General features: G+C 34.2%; 1 protein-coding gene across 12 annotated transcripts in view; it reads right to left on the bottom strand.

Annotated features, from left to right (window-relative positions):
* Nucleotides 1-14494, bottom strand: part of NOL4 (nucleolar protein 4) — a 521655-nt gene that overhangs the window by 303168 nt on the left and 203993 nt on the right. Inside the window, exon 1 of one of the 12 annotated variants that reach the window (XM_038543562.1) lies at nucleotides 6252-6404. The exons of the other annotated variants lie outside the window; for them this stretch is intronic. The gene's annotated coding sequence lies outside the window, so the exon portion shown is untranslated. Of the gene's footprint in view, nucleotides 1-6251; nucleotides 6405-14494 lie in introns of those variants that run through there. 12 annotated transcript variants of the gene reach the window in all.

Here is a 14494-nt window from a genome sequence, read left to right as displayed (position 1 = left end):
AATCCTCAGAACATAAACCTAAGTGAAAGAAGCCAGACACATAAAAAGACACATATTGTTTGATTCTTATTTGAAATGTTCAGAAAAGCCAAATTTATAAACGTAGATTACTGAATACTTTGAACTAGAGAGATGGGTATATGGGGATTCACTACTAATGGGTATAAAGTGGCTTATGGAAGAGGTAAAAATGTTCTAAAATTAGATGATGGTGATGGTTTTGCATCCTGTGAATACACTAAAACATTAAATTGTGCGTTTCCATGGATGAATTGCATGGTGTGTGTTTTATCCCTAAAAAGCCATTACAATGTGTGGTCTCCAATAGTTTTGGATTTTCTTTCTTTTTCATTTTATTTTATTTTTTTAAATATGTATTTTTAAATTTTTAAAAAATTTTGGCTGTGGGTGACAGACAATATTACATCAGTTTCAGGTGACAACATGATTCAACTTCTCTATATACGCTATGCTCACCACCAGTGTAGCTACCATCTGTCACCGTACAATGCTATTACACTATCACTGACTATATTCCCTATGCTGGACCTTTTATTCCTATGACTTATTCATTCTCTAACTGGAAATGTATATCTTCCACTCTTCTTTACCCATTTAGGCCATCTCTCTAACCTCTTCCTTTTGTCAATCACCTGTTTGTTCTCCATATTTATAGGTCTGATTCTGCTTTTTGTTTGCATATTCATTATTTTTTGTTTTATAGATTCTGTATGAATGAAATTATATGGTATCTGTCCTTCTCAGTCTGACTTATTTCACTTAACATAATACCATATTGCCATTTGTGACAACATAGATTTTAATTTCAAAGATAAAAAAGGAGTTCATACCATCCAATTTCAACAGTCTACAAACCCATAAACATAGAGTGGAAATGGGAACGGCTCAAACAGCAAGGCTTAGCGTGATGTGCTGGTATATGTTTACCAACTATCTCCCCCAGAGTATATAAGGTTTTTATAAATTGCAATAATATAAAGATGTGTAGCATATAATTTATTTATTTATTTATTTATTTTATAATTTATAAATAATAGCAAAATATGTACTTTTTATTGTAAATTCCATATAGACAACTAATTCTCCCAGAATGCTTTTGACTTGTGTTGAACTCTTGCTCAGCAAACCAGCCTATTATTTTAATTGAACTATGATATGTCAAATGGAATTTCATTGCAGACTTCTTCCTAATAAGTTTTTTTGTAATTTAATATGGTATGTACTCTACTGTTGTACTATTTCTCCCTTGTATAAATTGTATTAAACTGAAACCTCTTTCAGCTTCAGCACTATGACAATAAACAAAACAATAAATCCAACTCTGATCTGTGGTATTTGCTGATTTTTGTGGTGTAAGTACTTCTATCAAGGCATATTTCAAGATACCAATGTGAGGTCACTGAGCCCAGAGTTAGGAAGAGATGCACAACAGTATACCAGTATGTGGTATTTTCACCATACTGATACTATAGACCAGAAAAACTACCTTAAGAATATGAATAATAATAAAATAATTAAGTAGTGATACATTCTGAGTATCTACCACCTCAATATAAAATAACTTAATAAGCCTATATCATTTAATTTTTCTTAATAGCTGCTTCACGAATGGCTTGTAAAATTCCTGAAAATCTAACAATTAGCTCTCTTAAGCTAGTACAAACCAGCTCCAGAATACCAGTTTTTATGTCATTCAAGATGAGTGAATGACATATTCAATGAATTAGGTGAATATTTCATAGTGTAGTTTCTTTAACCAACCACTGATATAAAAAGCCTTAAATAACAGGAATTCACAAAATAAACTGGTCTAATATAACCCTTCAGGGTGCTAGAAAACATAGCTACTATAGGAAAAATTTTATATTAAAGCTAATATGATAGCAAAGCCAATCAAATTTGTAAATTGAGTATGGGATAGCAAGTCTGTTCTCAAAAAACTTTGGTTACTTAATGCCTTTATTGTATATTATATTAATGCACTCAAATGATATTAAAGGAAGATAATAATTAAGTTCAAAAATGAATCACCCTTACTTCACTTCCTGCTGGCTTACTAATTGCCCATTGGTGAGATGACACATATACACATAAAAACTTAGGGCAAACATGTGAAATTGATAAATGGGAGACACAAAGCTTAGAGATACAATACTATTATAATGAAATCACAGTGCCATTATGTTAAAAGACTATCATAAAATTTTACATGTTTCATCTTGGCCTTATAGGAGGTATTTAAAATACACTTTTCCTAAGTTTCAAATTCAACCCCTTTTGAAATTCCTCATTTCCAATTACATTTTGAAGCTAAGTAAGAACTGATGAAAACAGAACCATTAGGGGGTAGATCACTCTCCTGCAATCTTCCCTGACTCCATATCTCCATAGGAGACTGTATCTGCTTTTAGCATGACTAAGCTACGGTAAGATAATAGACAGACATTGACACCAGAAATGTCACTCAAGCATATTCATATAATTTGTGAGGATTTTCCACTCAATTAAAAACAATTTGAGAGTCAAAGTTTTGATATATCAAATATAACATCTACTGGAATAATCTTTATTTGAGTTACATTACACAATTGAAACTAAGGCCAATATAACACATTTGCTATCAAGGAATCAATGAGTGAAAGTAGTTATCATCTTTCCTTCCTCTGTCTAGTTATTATCAAACAGATAACAGGCAAAGTCATCATGATAAACTAGTTGATGTGAGAGCAATTTTAGTGAGATATTCAAAATTAAATGCAGTATGAAAGGCTGCCAGTTTATAAACAATAAATAAAACAAAATAATAAATAAAAAGGGATAGTGAAATAAAAATAAATTTCTAACATTCAATATTCAATAATCCTAAACTCAAGAATTTTTAGAGAATACCTTAAATAATCGAATTTTTGCGAAAAATTTCAATGTGCTCCCTAAACTGAAAGGTACCCTTTATCCTACTCTATTCAGCTGACTCTAGAAGTTCACTTTTCATTGGCAAGTCCATCATTGTATGTATGCTGAGAGAAAGCAATGGGGGATGGAAGTAGAGGAGGATTCAGTCTGTGAAGATGGAAAGGTACCTAAAACCTACTTTATCCTACTGTAACTACCTAAAGGTGGTACCTTGGAATATAATTCTGCAAGAGAGATGCAATCAGAAAGCCCAGGAGTGAGGCAGTATAAGGAAATACAAGGTTGGCAAGGCTTCAGAAATTACCTCTACTGTGTGTCAGAGATTATGATAGATTACTTTGGCTAATTGCAAAGAAAAACCTAAAAGATGTTTTCCTTCCTAAAGGATTGTAGCCTAACATTAGTTTAGATGAGTATGTAGAAAGAGATTGTAGTAAGTAGAGCACGGTAAATCCAATATGCTTTAAAACTGGTTCTTAATCTTAGTTGCACTTTGAAATCTCCTGGTGAACTTTACATTTCTGATACCTAGGTCCTTTCTCCAGAGAATGTGATGGATGGAATAGGTCAGGGGTGCACCTGGGCATGGGAGTTTTTAACATCTCCCTCAGGGATTCTAATAGGAGCCACAGTTGAGGAATCAGGCAGTCCCTGCTAATATTGTGCAAACACAGTCCTACACCCTGGATAGCAACTCTTCTTGAGGCCAGACACCCTTCCTATTCCCAATTTACATACAGGAAACCAGGCCTGGAGATTGGAAGTAACTTTGTCCAATCAGTAGATTGTGCTAGGATACAAACCCAGGGCTCCAGGGATCAAGCAGTTATCCCCTATGAATAGGAAACAGACAGGGAAGTACACATTTCTGCGGAATATGCTCATTTCAAAGCAGCCATCTGCAGCCCTAAACTCTCTCTTTAGCCTGCTACTTGGCCCTCAGCGCCTCAGTTCACGCATATATTTAAAAACAAACAAAACAAACATCTGGGAAAGTAAATAATTTGTAAGAAACTTTCAGCTAAAAAACAACAACAATGTTTCAATCCTATATATTCATTATTGAAGAAATGCACTCTAATTTTCTGTAAAATAGTAAGTTTGGAAATCAAATCAAGAACTTTTAACCTGCAGCATTCTTATCATCTAAAGTGTTTAAGTAGGGATCCCTGGGTGGCGCAGCAGGTTTGGTGCCTGCCTTTGGCCCAGGGTGCGATCCTGGAGATCCAGGATCGAATCCCACATCAGGCTCCCGGTGCATGGAGCCTGCTTCTCCCTCTGCCTCTCTCTCTCTCTCTCTCTCTGTGACTATCATAAATAAATAAAAAAAAAAAATTAAAAAAAAAATAAAGTGTTTAAGTTACTTGACTGTGTTTTTAAAAAGGAAAACAAGACAACCTGAAGAATTTTAAACAGACAATATTTTGAAGTGAAGGAAAAACAGCCGAAAGTAAAAGTAGCATAAAGAGAAACATGCAGTATTTCAACATACAGTACTTCAACTGAAAAATATGTTTTTGGGAAAGGAAAGCCTATACAAAATTTATTAAATTTGTACTAGCAATTCATTTGCAAAAACACAGAAATTTAATTTCACTTCTTTGCAAAATTGATGATTTATTCAAGAAAACCATATCGAATTCCAAGTTTCTGTTTCTTCAATGAGAAGATAATTACAATTATTTATGGAGAATATTCATCCTGTCTTCAGCACAAACAAAAGTCCACATTACTAGGAGGCCAATCCCTGCCAGTATAAAAGAAGTCTGGAGAAACACTGCTTCACCATATGTTCAGATGCTGGCAAGATGAACTTTTCTTGTCAGATACTATCGTATAGTAGTGACTTTTCACCACTTCCCTGACACATACTGTTGTCACCCTTGACATACAAATAACTTTTTATTCTGAGGTACTCATGAACCAGTAGCATTAGTATATTTTAGGCTGTATATTTCACTGCTTTTAGTTATTTCACAGCATTAACATCATTAATGGTTGATGTAGTAACCAAGGAAAAAGTAAAAATTAAATTTCTTTTCTTGAAAGCCAATCTGTTCAATATAAATTTAAGTTCATCTAAGGACGGAATCATTTGAGCTTTTTTGGTCATCATTGTGTATAATTTGGGACTTGGTTGTGAGCAGGAAGTGCCACTGCACCTTCCTGCATTTTCCCTTAACTAGCAGACATAATCATTACTTAATACAGGTACATCTCCTTTATTTCTTTAGTTCTAACAACTAGAGCAAGGCAAATAGTTTTAGAGATGCTAGCACTCATTGCAAATTTTATAAAAAATTTAATAGATCAAAGATGTATGGTGTCCATGGACAATAGTCTATAATGCAGAAGTAACTTCAGAAGGAGATGCTAACAGGCCAAAAAATAATAATAATTTAAGACCTTTACAATTAAGGATCCAATCTTGTGAGTTATAATCCCAGAAAAAAAAAAGAAAGACTTCATTTTAGGAAAATTCCAAGAATAGTAACTGAGTTAGGTACATAGGGACATAACGTAAGAATTTTTGACCTAATTACAAAGAAAGGACTTAGAGCTTAGAAAAAAACATTCTTCGTTTCTAATTTGATCAGAAGAGTTACAAGAGATCCACTGAAAAGTGTGCAGGTGTAGCTAGTGAGATGTATAAATGAGACCTTTGTCAAAATTTTGGTGTCATACTTCCCCAAGAATCCAAACACATTTTATATCCTTCATTACTATTATTACTATTATTATGTTGATGATTTTGTTTAGTGGTATTTTTACCTAGATTCAGCGTCTAAAAATTCGGAATCATGATACTATGCAGTAATCAGATAATTCTACTTCTGGACTGGCTTTCCAATCTACTCCGTACCCCACCTACTCTACTAGACTCCTGATTTACTAGCCCAGGAAACGACTTTGGGAGCCTAAAACAGAGATTGCAAATAGGTTTCATTACATGTGTCAAATCTGTTTCTGATAGTGGCTACTCATATGTAGAGCCTTGTTTTGGCTTCATGAGAAAGAGTACCTTTATGGGTTAGTATTGGTTCAAAAATCTGAGATGGCACATGTACTAAGTTTCTGCCAACTCTGGCATAAACTATGGAAACAATATTATTTTTATCATTTTTCTATTAATTTCTCCCCATTCCAGTCTATATTCAAACTGCTAAAATAATCTTGCTTTAAAAACTATAATCACTTCAACTTATGATTTATAAATTTCTACTTGATTTTTATGCCTGTAAGACAATTCAAAGTTTTGAATTTATTATTCACTTTAATTTCTTAATCTAGTCCCAATTTACTTAACCACTACTCACCTATGTCCTGTCATTTCAACACATTCACATAACATTGAACTTCTCAACTTTTCCTGAAAATTCTGTAAAACTCATAACTAATGATTTCTTCATTAGAATCTAAGCTTTCTGTGGGCAAAGTCTGCATTTGATTTTCCCTACAAAGACCTAAAATTGAACCAAGCAGAGAATGAATGGACTATAATTTTGAGCAGAAAAATGAATAAATTAATATATGAATAACATTTTCTGATTTCTTCCTAGAATGTCTTTCTTCAGCTAGCAAATTCCTGTCCACCCTTCAAAACCCGTGTCACATGTCCAGTCTTCCAGGAAGCTTTCCTTGATTCCTTAAAGCTAAGTTACCTATATCTCTCTGTTCGTTCCTGTTTTTAGCATTTCATATGCTATTTTTGTTCACTTTTTCTTTTTTATAATTTATATACAGTGAAATGCTCAGATCATAAGTATACTATTCAGCATGTTTAGGCAAATGCATCAAATAACAAACATTTCCATCACTCCAGATAGTTCTTTCATACTTCTTTGTCAACTTCTTCAAAATAATGACCAATGATTTCAGTCACCAGAGGTTACTATTTGCCTGTTCCCAATATTTATCTAAGTGGGATTATAGATGTGTACTTGTGTCTCACCTCTTTCATTTAGCATAATAGAGATTTATTCATGCATTTGTCTGCAGTGCCTTCTTTTTATTACCGAATAGTATTCCATTGCATAGCTAAGCCACAATTTGTCCATTTTCCAGTTGATGGGCATTTAGGTTGATTCTAGTTTGGTGCTATTATGAAAATAGCTACTATGTTGTACTTTAAATGATCTCTTCACTGTAAGATCTTTACTTTGCAAAATGAACTCAAGAGAAGTTGCTTGGTGATAATTATTTTGAAATTGCCATACCTAGAGTAGTCCTTGGTAGATAATACTTGATCAGTAATCATTCAATTAGAATACAATTTGTGTCTCTCTAACCTAGATGTTTGTAGAATCTCTTTGCCAAACAGGACTTGTAGGTACTGGGAAGTGATACGTTATGAGGCAAACTACCATATTCCATTTACTTCCTAAGTTCCTTGGGAAATTCCTTTACATTTCTCTGGGCCTTGATTTCCTTATCTATAACATGAAGATAATTATAGCATTTATCTGTTTGGCTTGATTTCAGGATTACTTGAACGTTGCATAGAATTTAATAAGCACTCAACAAAGATTAGTTGTGAATTTATTATAACGTGTATCCTTCAAATATCTGACTAAGCCTATAACATGAAGAATGGAATTTTGGGATAGTTCCATTAAAAAAATGAGAGAAAAAAGAGTAAAAGGCACCCAGAAGAGTCAACACAATATTAATGAAGAACAAAGTCAACAGACTGACACTTCAAGACTTAATATAAAGCTACAGTAATCAAAACAGTGTCACGGTGGCTATAGAACAGGCAAATAAATCAATAAAACAAAAGATGAAAAGATGAAGTATAGAAGCAAACCCACATAAATATAGTTAACCGATCTTTGATAAAGACACAAAGGCAATACAACAAAATAAAAATAGCCAGGATGCATGGGTTGCTCAGTTGGTTGAGTCTCTGACTCATAGTTTTGTCTCAGGTCATGATCCAGGGTCATGAGATTGAGCCCTGAATCATGCTCCACACTCAGTATAAAGTCTGCTTGAGATTCTCTCCCTCTGCCTCTGTCCTTCCCCCAGCTCACACGCATATGAGTACACTCTCTTTCTCTCTCTCTCTCTCTTTCTCTCCCTCTCTCTCTCAAATAAATAAATAACACCTTAGAAATCTCAGTGGAAAAAAGAGATTGTCTTTTCAACAAGTAGTGCTGGAGCAACTGGACATCCACATACAAAAAGAAAAAAAAACTTAATCTAGGCAGACAGCATATAATCTTCAGAAAAAATAACTCAAAATGGGTCATAGACTTAAATGTAAAACTCAAAACTATAAAAACTCCTAGAAGATAATATAGGGAGAAATTTAGATGACCTTAGGCATGGTGATGATTTTTGGTACAACACCCAAGGTACTATTGATGAAAGAAATAATTGATAAGCTGGAATCATTATTAAAAACTTCTGTTCTATGAAAGACACTGTCGAGAGATTGAGAAGACAAGTCACAAATGGAAAGAAAATATTTGCAAAAGACCTATCTGATAAAAGATCGTTATTCAAAATACACAAAGAACTCTTAAAGTTCAACAATAAGAAAACGAACAACCTGATTTAAAAATGGGCAAAAGATCTAAACAGATGCCTCATCAAAGAAGATGTACAGAGAGAAAGCAAGCTTATGAAAAAAAATGTTCCATATCATATGCCATTAGTAAAATGCAAATTAAAATAAGAAGATACCACTACACACATATTAGAGTGGCATAAATTCAGTATGCTGACAACACCAAATGCTAGCAAGGATGTGCAACAACAGGACCTCTCATTCACTGCTGGCAGGAATGCAACATGGTACAGCCTCTTAGGAAGACAGTTTGGCAGTTTCTTACAAAACTAAACATTCTCTTACCATATGATCCAGCAGTTGTGCTCCTTGGTATTTATCCAAGGGAGTTGAAAACTTATGTCTACACAAAAACCTGCACACGGAAGTTTATAGCAGTTTTGTTCATAATTGCCAAAACTTGGAAGCAACCAAGATAGCCTTCAGTAGGTGAATGGATAATAAATTGTAGTACATCCACTGCTAAAATGAATGAGCTAAAAAGCCATGAAAAGACCTGAAGGAACTCAAATGCATATTACTAAGTGAAGTAAGACAATCTGAAAAGGGCACATACTGTATGATTACAGATATATGAATATTCTGGAAAAGGCAAAATTATGGAGACGTAGCCATCATGAAGACTAGTTGCCAGAAGTAAAGCAGAAGGGATAAATAGGTGAAGCATAGAGAATTTTTAGAGCAGCACAACTATTCTTTATAATATTGTAATAGTATTACATGTCATTATACATTTGTCAACCCATGGAATATACACAAAGAGTGAATCTTAATGTAAATTATGGGCTTTGGATGATAATGGTATATCAGTGTAGGTTTACTAATGGTAACAAATGCACCAGCTTGTGTAAGAATTTGATAATGAGGGTGGCTTATCCATGTGTGAGGGCAGGGCATATATGTAAAAATCTGTAGTTTTGTTCCATATTGCCACAAACTTAAGCTTGCAATTGATCTTAAAAATAAAATCTATTTAAAAGGGAAAAAAGTTAAAGTGAGTGAAAGCCTTATTTCCTTGTGTAACCACTATGGAAAGTTATTTAAGTGGCCCAAAAACCAGCTTGAGGCATTTTTTTGTAAAGAAGCCTTGGTCAATTAAAAAAAATAATAATAACTGAAAATACACAAAAAATTAAAAAATAAAATCTATTCCATCTCTTTTAATTGCATGTATTTCTAAAAAAACTTCTTCATATTTTAGAACAATTCATACTGAAAAATGAAAATTTGCCATTCACTTTCATTAATATTTAAAAAAAAAAAAAAGACTTTCCACTATAAAATAAGAGGATTAATAGCAACCACATAGTAAAATGCAGAGCTCTCAGAACACAAACTGGGGCAGCCACTGGGGAAAACAGTATGGAGGTTCCTCAAAAAATTAAAGATAGAACTACCCTATAATCCAGTAATTGCACTACTGGGCATTTACCGATAGAAAACAAAAACACTAATTCTAAAAGATACATGCACCTCTATGTTTACTGCAGCATTATTTACAATACCTAAGCTATGGGGGCAGTGCGAATTATATATTGATGGATGAATGGATAAAGAAGATGTGGTATACGTGTATAATGGAATATTATCCACTCATAAAAAAGGAATAAAAGCTTGCCATTCTCAACAATGTTGATGGATCTAGAGAGTATAATGGGAAGAGAAATAAGCCGGTCAGAGAAAGACAAATACCTTATGATTTTACTCAATATGTGTAATTTAAGAAACAAAACAAGTGAAAAAAGAAAAAAAAAAAAAGACAACCCAAAAAAACTGACTCTTAACTATAAAGAACAAATGGATGGTTACTAGAGGGGAGGGTGGTTGGGTGATAGGTGAGATAGGTGATAAGGATTAAGAAGTGCCCTCATGGGCAGCCGAGGTGGCTCAGCGGTTTAGCGCCACTTTCAGCCCAGGGCCTGATCCTGGAGATCGAGTCCCACGTCAGGCTCCCTACATGGAGCCTGCTTCTCCCTCTGCCTTTGTCTCTGCCTCTCTCTCTCTCTCTCTCTCTCTGTGTGTGTCTCATGAATAAATAAATAAAATCTTAAAAAAAAAAGTGTACTCATTGCAATGAGCACTGGATGATGTACGAAATTTTGAATCACTATATTATAGTAATATAACACTGTATGTTACCTACCTGAAATTAAAGTAAAAACTTTAAAAACAAATAAAAATAAAATAAATACAAAGCTCTCAAAATACAGCAACTTTCTAGGGCATGTGTGCAATAGGCCATAAGACTTGAAACAGAAACCTCCACATGAAAACAAGACCCTCAAAACAAGGTCAACATATGTATTGAAAAAATGGAATATGAAAAAAATCTGCCCATTTGAAAACAGGGATGACAAGGTAACTTGTCTTACTTTCCTTTATCTCTTTATTGAGGAAAAAAAAAAGTCTCACCTTTGGGAAGGCAACGGAGAGAAACTGGTAGTTATTTAGACAGAGTTATTCAGATTTAAGAAATATGATTAATTCCAAACAGGATAATTTTGTTTTTTAAAAATCCACCCTTGACTGCATCTCACTTAAACTGCTGATATCCATAGACTGACCACCCTAACAAGTAGCCAGAAAGATAAAACAGATTACTCTCAAAGACCAGCTATTTGTCTGACTGCAAAGTTCTCAATAATCACAAACCCAAAAGACAGTAGAATAATAGTTTCATGGCCCTAAGGGTAAAAATATATATTACTCTAGAACTGTATAATCAAGTAAATTATCATTCAAGAATGAATTTTGAAACAAAAACTAAAAACATTTACCATCCTCATTAAGGGAACTTAAAGGAAGTACTTTAGAACCAAGAAAATTGCTAGATAATTCTAGAAAGGAAATACTAAAATTGTAAGCATAATTTATTCATAACATTTGAGTTATTTTAGTAATTTTTCCCAAAGCACTTTTTTGATAGATAAGTCAGATCCTTAAGGAGTCAATAGTCAGTAGTTATGACCCCCAATATTTAAGAAGCATGGAACAGTTAAAGGATAAACGCTAAAGTTAAGGATTAATTTTGCTCCTACATCTAAGAAACAAGTTATTTCCATTTGTTTATTAAGAATAATGCTACTAAAAAAAAAAAATAATGCTACTGTGAGATCCCTGGGTGGCTCAGTGGTTTAGTGCCTGCCTTCGGCCCAGGGCATGATCTTGGGAGTCCCAGGATTGAGTCCCACATTGGGCTCAATGCAAGGAGCCTGCTTCTCCTTCTGCCTGTGTTTCTGCCTCTCTGTGTCTCTCATGAATAAATAAATAAAATCTTAAAAAATAATAATAATGCTATTGTGAATATTTTGTTCACATTTTTAGCATACCCATGTACTTATTTCTTTTGGACACATAACTAAGAATAGAAACGTTTAGTTACAGGGTATATTTATGTTCACGTTGTACTACTTCCAATATTTATGAAATAATCCCAAATTTCTAGAAGGTCTTGAATCATAAAGCAAGATGAGCTGGTTTTTAAAATCCTTAACTTAAGAGGGATGTCTGAGTGGCTCAGTGGTTGAGCGTCTCCGTTTGGCTCAGGTCGTGATCCCAGGCTCTCCTGGATCAAGTCCCCATATCAGGCTCCCTGCAGGAGCCTGCAGGAGCCTTTTTTTTTTTTTTTTTAATGCAACTTCATCACTTTATTCAGATCTTCAAAATAGTCTTTATTCTACATTTTTAGTATAAAAAATCCACAAGTTAAGTACACCACAGTGTAAAGAGAGATGTACAACGCTGAACTTCCATAACAGTCAATGGTACAGTCAAACATCACATGTACAGAACACAAAATTTAGATGAACTGAAATTATAAGATAAAATAAAATAAAATCCAATTTCCGAAAACAAAAATCAAAGTATTAAGGATCCCTGAAAATGTTCTTAACCCTAATGAGATTTCGCTGGACTCAAGTCATTTTGTAGTGAGGGATTCATAGTACGACCCCATTACCCCAGCTGAGGAATTCTCAGGAGCCATGAGCACCTGCATCAGATACTCTGATAACTGGTAACCAATTTTTGGATGGGGAAACTTCAGGCCCCTCTGCCTATGTCTCTGCCTCTCTCTCTCTCAGTGTTTCTCATGAATAAATAAATAAAATCTTGTAATAAAAATCCTTAACTTGGATATCTACCTCTAATACATATTGATCTTTGATGTTACGCCTTTGCTTAATTCTATAATGTCATGATGTGTATTAAAACTACTGTGTGAAAATAAGCTTATATTTGTTGAGTGCTTCATTTGTATTCCACACTGTGCTAAACAGTTCACATATTTTATACCTTTTAATCATCATGATAGCTATCCATCATTCTCATTTCACAGGTAAGGAATATGGGGCTCAGATAAATTAATACATTCTCCATGATCATGTATATAGGACATGGAATGCACTGCAAGAGAACAAATAATGAATATGGCACAGCCTGGAGATCCTTTCAGTAGAAGAAACCTAGGGTCAGGGCATCTTTGGAAAAACTAGCCTCACTAAACATAGAGGCATATATGAATCACAATGTTTATAAAATATTAAGTGTGCTAAGACAGAGACTATATTATAATAAAGAGATTTCAAATTTTGTAACTTAAATAGAAATGTATTTCCCTCCCATCTAACAGTTGAGTGGGCTGGTGAGCATAGTAGTTTTGCCATCAGAAACATGTGATTTCCAAGGATTCTCTAGATTTCATTAGTTTCCAGTCAGAAGTAAAACTGAAAGAAAAAGTATAAGAAACAAGTTGCACTCATCATGTCTGATCATCCAGCATTGGTCCAAACTTAATCACAGAACCACACTTTGAGGCAAAGAAAGCTAGAAAATGTAGTCAGCAAACTGGTTAAAGACAGTCAGATGTCCTGCTGAAATTAAGATGATTCTATTTTTAAAAAGAAAAAAAAAAGCAATGAATATGAAAAAGTGGAAGCCTCTGCCTCATTAACTAGTCAGACCTGACAGAAACAGGACATGTGCCAAGATGTAACAAGGAAACAACTGGAGAAGTAGGTATAAAGCCCAACTGTGGAAGGCTTGAACGCCCATCTGGAGAAGGTAACCTAATACAGTAGTTAATCAGAAGCCCTTTTTAAAATAAACATTTTTATTGAAGTACAGCATTGAGTCAAAATGCACATATCATAAATGTACAGCCTGCTAAATTTATACAAATGTACACGTCAGAATCACTCAGCTCAAGAAATTTAAATTCCAGCACTCCCACCAGCATCTTCCTGCCCTTCCCAATCATCAACCTTGCTCACCTACCCAAAGATAACCACCACCTAACTTCTCTATATAGGCTAGTGTTGCCTATCTTACCATGCCATTATGTTTGTGGGATTCATATATGTAGTATATAGCAGGATTTTTAAATGTTTTACTGCTGCACAGTATTCCATTATAGAACATGCCATATTTTTAATTTAAATTCAACTAATTTAACATCAAGTGTATTACTAGTTTCAGAGGTAGAGTTCAGTGATTCAGTCTTCTATAATACCTAGTGCTCATTATATCCCATGCCCTCCTTAATGTCCATCACTCAGTTACCCCATCCCCACACTCCCCTCCCCTCCAGCAACCCTCCTAAGGTTAAGAGTCTCTTATGGTTTGTTTCCCTTTCTGATTTCATCTTATTTATTTTTCCCTCTCTTCCTCTGTGTTCCTCTGTTTTGTTTCTCCAGTTCTACATATGAGTGAAATCATATAATTTTCGTTCTCTGATTGACTTATTTCACTTGGAATAATACCCTTTAGTTCCATCCACATCATTGCAAATAGTAAGATTATATTTTTTTGATGACTAATATTCCAGTGTATGTGTGTGTGTATCCAGATAGATGATTGATAGGTAGATAGATAGATAGATCTCACATCTTTTTATCCATTCATCTGTCAATGGACATCTGAACTCTTTCCATAATTTGGATATTATGGGCATTGCTGCCATAAATATTGGGGTGCAGGTGTCCCCTCAGA

This window comes from Canis lupus, chromosome 7, assembly GCF_011100685.1.
Source record: "Canis lupus familiaris isolate Mischka breed German Shepherd chromosome 7, alternate assembly UU_Cfam_GSD_1.0, whole genome shotgun sequence".
In the NCBI taxonomy this organism is placed as follows: Eukaryota; Metazoa; Chordata; class Mammalia; order Carnivora; family Canidae; genus Canis; species Canis lupus.
The sequence above is the reverse complement of the archived record's forward strand: the minus strand, read 5'-3'. Positions and strand labels throughout refer to the sequence as shown.